This window comes from Lampetra fluviatilis, unplaced genomic scaffold (genome assembly GCF_964198595.1).
Source record: "Lampetra fluviatilis unplaced genomic scaffold, kcLamFluv1.1 SCAFFOLD_374, whole genome shotgun sequence".
Classification (NCBI taxonomy): Eukaryota; Metazoa; Chordata; class Hyperoartia; order Petromyzontiformes; family Petromyzontidae; genus Lampetra; species Lampetra fluviatilis.
Genome location: NW_027620817.1, coordinates 47501 through 59792, shown reverse-complemented (window position 1 = coordinate 59792; position 12292 = coordinate 47501).

Here is a 12292-nt window from a genome sequence, read left to right as displayed (position 1 = left end):
GTGTGGCGAGTCTATGGGTCTCTGTGTGGTGGTGAGTCTATGGGTCTCTGTGTGATGATGAGTCTATGGGTCTCTGTGTCGTGAGTCTATGGGTCTCTGTGTGGTGGTGAGTCTATGGGTCTCTGTGTGGTGGTGAGTCTATGGGTCTCTGTGTGGTGAGTCTGTGGGTCTCTGTGTGATGAGTCCATGGGTCTCTGTGTCGTGAGTCTATGGGTCTCTGTGTGGTGTGTCTGTGGGTCTCTATGTTCTGAGTCTATGGGTCTCTGTGTGGTGAGTCCATGGGTCTCTGTGTGGTGAGTCTATGGGTCTCTGTGTGGTGTGTCTATGGGTCTCTGTGTGATGAGTCTGTGGGTCTCCGTGTGATGAGTGTATGGGTCTCTATGTAAGTCTATGGGTCTCTGTGTGGTGGTGAGTCTATGGGTCTCTGTGTGGTGATGAGTCTATGGGTCTCTGTGTGGTGGTGATGAGTCTATGGGTCTCTGTGTGGTGGTGATGAGTCTATGGGTCTCTGTGTGGTGGTGAGTCTATGGGTCTCTGTGTGGTGGTGGTGAGTCTATGGGTCTCTGTGTGGTGGTGAGTCTGTGGGTCTCTGTGTGTTGGTGATGAGTCTATGGGTCTCTCTGTGGTGGTGGTGAGTCTATGGGTCTCTGTGTGGTGGTGGTGAGTCTATGGGTCTCTGTGTGGTGGTGATGAGTCTATGGGTCTATGTGTGATGAGTCTATGGGTCTCTGTGTGGTGGTGGTGGTGAGTCTATGGGTCTCTGTGTGGTGGTGAGTCTATGGGTCTCTGTGTGGTGGTGGTGGTGAGTCTATGGGTCTCTGTGTGGTGATGAGTCTATGGGTCTCTGTGTGGTGGTGGTGAGTCTATGGGTCTCTGTGTGGTGTGATGATGAGTCTATGGGTCTCTGTGTGATGAGTCTGTGGGTCTCTGTGTGGTGGTGAGTCTATGGGTCTCTGTGTGGTGGTGAGTCTATGGGTCTCTGTGTGGTGAGTCTATGGGTCTCTGTGTGATGATGAGTCTATGGGTCTCTGTGTGGTGAGTCTATGGGTCTCTGTGTGGTGGTGAGTCTATGGGTCTCTGTGTGATGATGAGTCTATGGGTCTCTGTGTGGTGGTGGTGAGTCTATGGGTCTCTGTGTGATGATGAGTCTATGGGTCTCTGTGTGGTGGTGGTGAGTCTATGGGTCTCTGTGTGGTGGTTATGGGTCTATGGGTCTCTGTGTGGTGATGAGTCTATGGGTCTCTGTGTGATGATGAGTCTATGGGTCTCTGTGTGATGATGAGTCTATGGGTCTCTGTGTGGTGAGTCTATGGGTCTCTGTGTGGTGGTGAGTCTATGGGTCTCTGTGTGATGATGAGTCTATGGGTCTCTGTGTGATGATGAGTCTATGGGTCTCTGTGTGATGATGAGTCTATGGGTCTCTGTGTGGTGGTGAGTCTATGGGTCTCTGTGTGGTGGTGAGTCTATGGGTCTCTGTGTGATGAGTCTATGGGTCTCTGTGTGATGATGAGTCTATGGGTCTCTGTGTGATGATGAGTCTATGGGTCTCTGTGTGGTGGTGAGTCTATGGGTCTCTGTGTGGTCAGTCTATGGGTCTCTGTGTGGTGGTGAGTCTATGGGTCTCTGTGTGGTGGTGAGTCTATGGGTCTCTGTGTGGTGGTGAGTCTATGGGTCTCTGTGTGGTGGTGAGTCTATGGGTCTCTGTGTGGTGGTGAGTCTATGGGTCTCTGTGTGATGATGAGTCTATGGGTCTCTGTGTGGTGGTGAGTCTATGGGTCTCTGTGTGGTGATGAGTCAATGGGTCTCTGTGTGGTGGTGAGTCTATGGGTCTCTGTGTGGTGGTGAGTCTATGGGTCTCTGTGGTGGTGAGTCTATGGGTCTCTGTATGGTGGTGAGTCTATGGGTCTCTGTGTGGTGAGTCTATGGGTCTCTGTGTGATGATGAGTCTATGGGTCTCTGTGTGATGAGTCTGTGGGTCTCTGTGTGGTGGTGAGTCTATGGGTCTCTGTGTGGTGGTGAGTCTATGGGTCTCTGTGTGGTGAGTCTATGGGTCTCTGTGTGATGATGAGTCTATGGGTCTCTGTGTGATGAGTCTATCGGTCTCTGTGTGGTGGTGAGTCTATGGGTCTCTGTGTGATGATGAGTCTATGGGTCTCTGTGTGATGATGAGTCTATGGGTCTCTGTGTGGTGGTGAGTCTATGGGTCTCTGTGTGGTGAGTCTATGGGTCTCTGTGTGATGATGAGTCTATGGGTCTCTGTGTGGTGGTGAGTCTATGGGTCTCTGTGTGGTGAGTCTATGGGTCTGTGTGGTGGTGGTGAGTCTATGGGTCTCTGTGTGGTGGTGATGAGTCTATGGGTCTCTGTGTGGTGGTGAGTCTATGGGTCTCTGTGTGGTGATGAGTCTATGGGTCTCTGTGTGGTGGTGATGAGTCTATGGGTCTCTGTGTGGTGGTGATGAGTCTATGGGTCTCTGTGTGGTGATGAGTCTATGGGTCTCTGTGTGGTGGTGGTGAGTCTATGGGTCTCTGTGTGGTGGTGATGAGTCTATGGGTCTCTGTGTGGTGGTGATGAGTCTATGGGTCTCTGTGTGGTGATGAGTCTATGGGTCTCTGTGTGGTGGTGGTGAGTCTATGGGTCTCTGTGTGGTGGTGGTGAGTCTATGGGTCTCTGTGTGGTGGTGGTGAGTCTATGGGTCTCTGTGTGGTGGTGATGAGTCTATGGGTCTCTGTGTGGTGGTGGTGAGTCTATGGGTCTCTGTGTGGTGGTGATGAGTCTATGGGTCTCTGTGTGGTGGTGAGTCTATGGGTCTCTGTGTGGTGATGAGTCTATGGGTCTCTGTGTGGTGGTGAGTCTATGGGTCTCTGTGTGATGATGAGTCTATGGGTCTCTGTGTGGTGAGTCTATGGGTCTCTGTGTGGTGAGTCTGTGGGTCTCTGTGTGATGAGTGTATGGGTCTCTGTGTGGTGAGTCTGTGGGTCTCTGTGTGGTGAGTCTGTGGGTCTCTGTGTGATGAGTGTATGGGTCTCTGTGTGGTGAGTCTGTGGGGCTCTGTGTGGTGAGTCTGTGGGTCTCTGTGTGATGAGTGTATGGGTCTCTGTGTGGTGAGTCTGTGGGTCTCTGTGTGGTGAGTCTTTGGGTCTTTGTGTGGTGAGTCTGTGGGTCTCTGTGTGGTGAGTCTGTGGGTCTCTGTGTGGTGAGTCTGTGGGTCTCTGTGTGATGAGTGTATGGGTCTCTGTGTGGTGAGTCTGTGGGTCTCTGTGTGGTGAGTCTATGGGTCTTTGTGTGGTGAGTCTGTGGGTCTCTGTGTGGTGAGTCTGTGGGTCTCTGTGTGGTGAGTCTGTGGGTCTCTGTGTGATGAGTGTATGGGTCTCTGTGTGGTGAGTCTGTGGGTCTCTGTGTGGTGAGTCTATGGGTCTCTGTGTGGTGTTGAGTCTATGGGTCTCTGTGTGGTGTTGAGTCTATGGGTCTCTGTGTGGTGAGTCTATGGGTCTCTGTGTGGTGTTGAGTCAATGGGTCTCTGTGTGGTGAGTCTATGGGTCTCTGTGTAGTGAGTCTGTGGGTCTCTGTGTGGTGAGTCTGTGGGTCTCTGTGTGGTGAGTCTATGGGTCTCCGTGTGGTGAGTCTGTGGGTCTCTGTGTGGTGAGTCTATGGGTCTCTGTGTGGTGTTGAGTCTATGGGTCTCTGTGTGGTGTTGAGTCTATGGGTCTCTGTGTGGTGAGTCTATGGGTCTCTGTGTAAGTCTATGGGTCTCTGTGTGGTGCGTCTATGGGTCTCTTATGTGCTGAGTGTATGAGTCTCTGTGTGGTGAATCTGTGGGTCTCTATGTAAGTCTATGGGTCTCTATGTGCTGAGTGTATGGGTCTCTATGTAAGTCTATGGGTCTCTGTGTGGTACTCATTTACGGCTGAGTGGACCTAGGTGAAGCGGCCTAGGAACCGGTTATACAAAGACAAAGGCCCCCCGTGTAGCCTTGCATGGCCTATCGGGCCAAGTGCTGCTGTGTTTACCTCCGAGCTCACGTGGGTCACGTGACTTCTCTCTCCACCCCCCTCGCCCCTCCCCCACTACCCCTCCCTCACACCCTCCATCTCAACTCTCGCGAGACTACATAACCCACCCCCACTCCCTCCAACTCAACTCTCGCGAGACTACATATGCCCCTCCCCCTCCCTCCATCTCAACTCTCGCGAGACTACATAACCCACCCCCACTCCCTCCAACTCAACTCTCGCGAGACTACATATGCCCCTCCCCCTCCCTCCATCTCAACTCTCGCGAGACTACGTAACCCACCCCCCACCCACCCTCCATCTCAACTCTCGCGAGACTACATAACCCACCCCCCCACCCCCTCCATCTCAACTCTCGCGAGACCACATAACCCACCCCCACCCTCCATCTCACCTCTCGCGAGACTACATAACCCAACCCCCACCCCTCCATCTCCACTCTCGCGTGACTACATAACCCACCCCCCCCACCCCCTTCATCTCAACTCTCGCGAGACTACACCCACCACCACACCAAACCCCCGACGTTCAAAACGAAATCTCGCGAGATCAGAGGGAGGGTGAGTAGCGGTGGGGGTGGTGGGCGGCGAGCAGCCAATCAGGGAGCTGCATTTTGGCGCCAAAACGAGATCCCGCCTCCGCTATTTCGGTTTGAAATCTCCCTCAAAGGGGCGGTTTTGATAATAAAACTTTTTAAAGATTTTTCTTTTTTTACTTTGAAATTAAACAAGAAACGTGTTCACGGTTTCGTTCAAACAAACAAACATTATATTTACGAACAAAAGCCTCGCGTCACGGTGAGTTACGAGCGGAGATACGCGGGAGAGGCTTCGTGCGGGCTGACTAGGCCCGCATCTCTCTCTGTTGACTGTTTAGTTCTTAATTATAGTTAGTTCTTAATTGTAGTTAGTTTTTAATTGTTGATGATAGTGACGCCGTAATTAAATACGCGTGTGTTGTGTGCGTTATTACCGTGTGTGTGTTTGTACTGTGTGTGTGTACATGTGTAGTGTGTGTACATGTGTAGTGTGTGTACATGTGTAGTGTGTGTACATGTGTAGTGTGTGTACTGTGTGTAGTGTGTGTACTGTGTGTAGTGTGTGTACTGTGTGTAGTGTGTGTACTGTGTGTAGTGTGTGTACTGTGTGTAGTGTGTGTACATGTGTAGTGTGTGTACATGTGTAGTGTGTGTACATGTGTAGTGTGTGTACTGTGTGTAGTGTGTGTACTGTGTGTAGTGTGTGTACTGTGTGTAGTGTGTGTACATGTGTAGTGTGTGTACATGTGTAGTGTGTGTACATGTGTAGTGTGTGTACTGTGTGTAGTGTGTGTACTGTGTGTAGTGTGTGTACTGTGTGTAGTGTGTGTACTGTGTGTAGTGTGTGTACTGTGTGTAGTGTGTGTACATGTGTAGTGTGTGTACATGTGTAGTGTGTGTACTGTGTGTAGTGTGTGTACTGTGTGTAGTGTGTGTACATGTGTAGTGTGTGTACTGTGTGTAGTGTGTGTACATGTGTAGTGTGTGTACGTGTGTAGTGTGTGTACGTGTGTAGTGTGTGTACATGTGTAGTGTGTGTACATGTGTAGTGTGTGTACGTGTGTAGTGTGTGTACATGTGTAGTGTGTGTACGTGTGTAGTGTGTGTACGTGTGTAGTGTGTGTACATGTGTAGTGTGTGTACTGTGTGTACATGTGTAGTGTGTGTACATGTGTAGTGTGTGTACATGTGTACTGTGTGTACTGTGTGTACATGTGTAGTGTGTGTACGTGTGTAGTGTGTGTACGTGTGTAGTGTGTGTACATGTGTACTGTGTGTACTGTGTGTACATGTGTAGTGTGTGTACATGTGTAGTGTGTGTACATGTGTAGTGTGTGTACTGTGTGTAGTGTGTGTACATGTGTAGTGTGTGTACGTGTGTAGTGTGTGTACTGTGTGTAGTGTGTGTACATGTGTAGTGTGTGTACATGTGTGTAGTGTGTGTACTGTGTGTAGTGTGTGTACTGTGTGTAGTGTGTGTACTGTGTGTAGTGTGTGTACTGTGTGTAGTGTGTGTACATGTGTAGTGTGTGTACATGTGTAGTGTGTGTACATGTGTAGTGTGTGTACTGTGTGTAGTGTGTGTACATGTGTAGTGTGTGTACATGTGTGTAGTGTGTGTACTGTGTGTAGTGTGTGTACTGTGTGTAGTGTGTGTACTGTGTGTAGTGTGTGTACATGTGTAGTGTGTGTACATGTGTAGTGTGTGTACTGTGTGTAGTGTGTGTACATGTGTAGTGTGTGTACTGTGTGTAGTGTGTGTACTGTGTGTAGTGTGTGTACTATGTGTAGTGTGTGTACTGTGTGTAGTGTGTGTACTGTGTGTAGTGTGTGTACATGTGTAGTGTGTGTACATGTGTAGTGTGTGTACTGTGTGTAGTGTGTGTACATGTGTAGTGTGTGTACATGTGTAGTGTGTGTACTGTGTGTAGTGTGTGTACTGTGTGTAGTGTGTGTACATGTGTAGTGTGTGTACATGTGTAGTGTGTGTACATGTGTAGTGTGTGTACATGTGTAGTGTGTGTACTGTGTGTAGTGTGTGTACTGTGTGTAGTGTGTGTACTGTGTGTAGTGTGTGTACATGTGTAGTGTGTGTACATGTGTAGTGTGTGTACATGTGTAGTGTGTGTACTGTGTGTAGTGTGTGTACATGTGTAGTGTGTGTACATGTGTGTAGTGTGTGTACTGTGTGTAGTGTGTGTACTGTGTGTAGTGTGTGTACTGTGTGTAGTGTGTGTACATGTGTAGTGTGTGTACATGTGTAGTGTGTGTACTGTGTGTAGTGTGTGTACATGTGTAGTGTGTGTACTGTGTGTAGTGTGTGTACTGTGTGTAGTGTGTGTACTATGTGTAGTGTGTGTACTGTGTGTAGTGTGTGTACTGTGTGTAGTGTGTGTACATGTGTAGTGTGTGTACATGTGTAGTGTGTGTACTGTGTGTAGTGTGTGTACATGTGTAGTGTGTGTACATGTGTAGTGTGTGTACTGTGTGTAGTGTGTGTACTGTGTGTAGTGTGTGTACTGTGTGTAGTGTGTGTACTGTGTGTAGTGTGTGTACTGTGTGTAGTGTGTGTACTGTGTGTAGTGTGTGTACTGTGTGTAGTGTGTGTACTGTGTGTAGTGTGTGTACTGTGTGTAGTGTGTGTACATGTGTAGTGTGTGTACTGTGTGTAGTGTGTGTACTGTGTGTAGTGTGTGTACTGTGTGTAGTGTGTGTACTGTGTGTAGTGTGTGTACTGTGTGTAGTGTGTGTACTGTGTGTAGTGTGTGTACTGTGTGTAGTGTGTGTACTGTGTGTAGTGTGTGTACTGTGTGTAGTGTGTGTACATGTGTAGTGTGTGTACTGTGTGTAGTGTGTGTACTGTGTGTAGTGTGTGTAGTGTGTGTACTGTGTGTAGTGTGTGTACTGTGTGTAGTGTGTGTACTGTGTGTAGTGTGTGTACTGTGTGTAGTGTGTGTACTGTGTGTAGTGTGTGTACTGTGTGTAGTGTGTGTACATGTGTAGTGTGTGTACATGTGTAGTGTGTGTACTGTGTGTAGTGTGTGTACATGTGTAGTGTGTGTACATGTGTAGTGTGTGTACATGTGTAGTGTGTGTACTGTGTGTAGTGTGTGTACATGTGTAGTGTGTGTACATGTGTAGTGTGTGTACATGTGTAGTGTGTGTACTGTGTGTAGTGTGTGTACATGTGTAGTGTGTGTACATGTGTAGTGTGTGTACATGTGTAGTGTGTGTACTGTGTGTAGTGTGTGTACATGTGTAGTGTGTGTACTGTGTGTAGTGTGTGTACATGTGTAGTGTGTGTACATGTGTAGTGTGTGTACTGTGTGTAGTGTGTGTACTGTGTGTAGTGTGTGTACATGTGTAGTGTGTGTACATGTGTAGTGTGTGTACTGTGTGTAGTGTGTGTACATGTGTAGTGTGTGTACTGTGTGTAGTGTGTGTACATGTGTAGTGTGTGTACATGTGTAGTGTGTGTACATGTGTAGTGTGTGTACTGTGTGTAGTGTGTGTACATGTGTAGTGTGTGTAGTGTGTGTAGTGTGTGTACATGTGTAGTGTGTGTACATGTGTAGTGTGTGTACATGTGTAGTGTGTGTACATGTGTAGTGTGTGTACTGTGTGTAGTGTGTGTACATGTGTAGTGTGTGTACATGTGTAGTGTGTGTACTGTGTGTAGTGTGTGTACATGTGTAGTGTGTGTACTGTGTGTAGTGTGTGTACATGTGTAGTGTGTGTACGTGTGTAGTGTGTGTACTGTGTGTAGTGTGTGTACGTGTTAGTACCGTGTGTGTACTGTGTGTGTGTGTGCACTGTGTGTGTGCACTGTGTACTGTGTGTGTTCTGTGTGTGTACTGTTTGTGTGTGCACTGTTTGTGTGTGTGTACTGTGTGTCTACTGTGTGTGTGTCTAGTGTGTGTAGTGTGTATTCTGTGTGTGTACTGTGTGTGTGTGTGCACTGTGTGTGTGCACTGTGTGTGTGTGTGCACTGTGTGTGTGCACTGTGTACTGTGTGTGTTCTGTGTGTGTACTGTGTGTGTGTGTGCACTGTGTGTGTGTACTGTGTGTGTACTGTGTGTGTTCTGTGTGTGTGTGTGCACTGTGTGTGTGTGCACTGTGTGTGTGTTCTGTGTGTGTACTGTGTGTGTGTGTGCACTGTGTGTGTGTACTGTGTGTGTGTGTACTGTGTGTGTACTGTGTGTTCTGTGTGTGTGTACTGTGTGTGTGTGCTGTGTGTGTACTGTGTGTGTGTGTGTACTGTGTGTGTGTACTGTGTGTGTGTGTGTACTGTGTGTGTGTGTGTACTGTGTGTGTGCTGTGTGTGTGTGTGTACTGTGTGTGTACTGTGTGTGTGCTGTGTGTGTGTGTGTACTGTGTGTGTGCTGTGTGTGTGTGTGCTGTGTGTGTGTGTGCACTGTGTACTGTGTGTGTACTGTGTGTGTTCTGTGTGTGTACTGTGTGTGTGTGTGCACTGTGTGTGTGTGTGCACTGTGTACTGTGTGTGTACTGTGTGTGTACTGTGTGTGTATTGTGTGCGTACTGTGCGTGTGCTGTGTGTGTACTGTGTGTACTGTGTGTGTACTGTGTGTGTGTGCTGTGTGTGTACTGTGTGTGTGTGCTGTGTGTGTACTGTGTGTGTGTGCTGTGTGTGTGCTGTGTGTGTACTGTGTGTGTGTACTGTGTGTGTGTGCTGTGTGTGTGTACTGTGTGTACTGTGTGTGTACTGTGTGTGTACTGTGTGTGTGTACTGTGTGTGTACTGTGTGTGTGTACTGTGTGTGTACTGTGTGTGTGTACTGTGTGTGTGTACTGTGTGTACTGTGTGTGTGTACTGTGTGTGTGTATTGTGTGTGTACTGTGTGTGTGTACTGTGTGTGTGTACTGTGTGTGTACTGTGTGTGTGTACTGTGTGTGTACTGTGTGTGTGTACTGTGTGTGTACTGTGTGTGTGTACTGTGTGTGTGTACTGTGTGTGTACTGTGTGTGTACTGTGTGTGTGTGCTGTGTGTGTACTGTGTGTGTGTGCTGTGTGTGTACTGTGTGTGTACTGTGTGTGTGTGCTGTGTGTGTGTGCTGTGTGTGTACTGTGTCTACTGTGTGTGTATTGTATTGTGTGTGTACTGTGCGTGTACTGTGTGTGTGTGTGTACTGTGTTGATGTGTGGGGGCTGTGTGACCTCATGCACCTAGCCTGGCACGGCAGTCAACCCATGCACCTGCAGGGTCTGTCCCGTGACCACCTCCTCATGCACCTAGCCTGGCACAGCAGTACAACCCATGCACCTGCAGGGTCTGTCCCGTGACCACCTCCTCATGCACCTAGCCTGGCACAGCAGTCAACCCATGAACCTGCAGGGTCTGTCCCGTGACCACCTCCTCATGCACCTAGCCTGGCACAGCAGTCAACCCATGGCACCTGCTGGGTCTGTCCCGTGACCTCATGCACCTAGCCTGGCACAGCAGTACAACCCATGCACATGCAGGGTCTGTCCCGTGACCTCCTCCTCATGCACCTAGCCTGGCACAGCAGTCAACCCATGGCACCTGCTGGGTCTGTCACGTGACCTCCTCATGCACCTAGCCTGGCACAGCAGTACAACCCATGCACCTGCAGGGTCTGTCCCGTGACCACCTCCTCATGCACCTAGCCTGGCACAGCAGTACAACCCATGGCACCTGCAGGGTCTGTCACGTGACCTCCTCCTCATGCACCTAGCCTGGCACAGCAGTACAACCCATGGCACCTGCTGGGTCTGTCCCGTGACCTCATGCACCTAGCCTGGCACAGCAGTACAACCCATGGCACCTGCAGGGTCTGTCCCGTGACCTCCTCATGCACCTAGCCTGGCACAGCAGTACAACCCATGGCACCTGCTGGGTCTGTCCCGTGACCTCATGCACCTAGCCTGGCACAGCAGTACAACCCATGGCACCTGCTGGGTCTGTCACGTGACCTCATGCACCTAGCCTGGCACCTGCAGGGTCTGTCACGTGACCTCCTCATGCACCTAGCCTGGCACAGGACAACCCATGGCACCTGCAGGGTCTGTCACGTGACCTCCTCATGCACCTAGCCTGGCACAGCAGTCAACCCATGGCACCTGCAGGGTCTGTCCCGTGACCTCCTCATGCACCTAGCCTGGCACAGCAGTACAACCCATGGCACCTGCAGGGTCTGTCCCGTGACCTCATGCACCTAGCCTGGCACAGCAGTACAACCCATGGCACCTGCTGGGTCTGTCACGTGACCTCATGCACCTAGCCTGGCACAGCAGTACAACCCATGGCACCTGCAGGGTCTGTCCCGTGACCTCATGCACCTAGCCTGGCACAGCAGTACAACCCATGGCACCTGCTGGGTCTGTCACGTGACCTCATGCACCTAGTCTGGCACCTGCAGGGTCTGTCACGTGACCTCCTCATGCACCTAGCCTGGCACAGGACAACCCATGGCACCTGCAGGGTCTGTCACGTGACCTCCTCATGCACCTAGCCTGGCACAGCAGTCAACCCATGGCACCTGCAGGGTCTGTCCCGTGACCTCCTCATGCACCTAGCCTGGCACAGCAGTACAACCCATGGCACCTGCAGGGTCTGTGTGTCTTCTTCTTGGTTCTTTCGATAAAGTCACGTAGAATGGAGATAATAAAATAATAAAAATAAAACATAAAATAATATATTATTTTGTTATGTTTAAAATAATATAAATAATATAAGAATATTTTATTATGTTTTATTTTTATTATTTTATTATCTCCATTCCACGTGACTTTACCACAAGAACCAAGACGATGAATCCCTGCAGTCACGAAAGCTTTAAATCGAGACTGTGTGTCTGTGTCGTTGTGTATCCACACGTGCGCAGCAGCCCACCTCGCTCATCCACACCACACACGCAGACACACACAGCGACTCAGAGACACACACAGAGAGACACAGAGACACACAGAGACACACAGAGACACAGAGACACACAGACACACACAGCGACTCACAGAGACCCACAGAGACACACACAGAGAGACACAGAGACCCACAGAGACACACAGAGACACAGAGACACACAGAGACACACAGAGACACAGAGACACACAGACACACACAGCGACTCAGAGACACACAGAGACACACACAGAGACCCACAGAGACACACACAGAGACACACAAAGACACACAGACACACACAGCGACTCACAGAGACCCACAGAGACCCACAGAGACCCACAGCTACCCACAGACACCCACAGCTACCCACAGAGACCCACAGAGACCCACAGAGACCCACAGACACCCACAGACACCCACAGAGACCCACAGAGACCCACAGAGACCCACAGACACCCACCGAGACCCACAGACACCCACAGAGACCCACAGAGACCCACAGAGACCCACAGAGACCCACAGAGACCCACCGAGACCCACAGACACCCACAGAGACCCACAGAGACCCACAGAGACCCACAGACACTCACAGACACCCACAGACACCCACAGACACCCACAGACACCCACAGACACCCACAGAGACCCACAGACACCCACAGACACCCACAGCCACCCACAGACACCCACAGACACCCACAGACACCCACAGACACCCACAGACACCCACAGAGACCCACAGACACCCACAGAGACCCACAGACACCCACAGACACCCACAGAGACCCACAGACACCCACAGAGACCCACAGACACCCACAGAGACCCACAGAGACCCACAGAGACCCACAGACACCCAC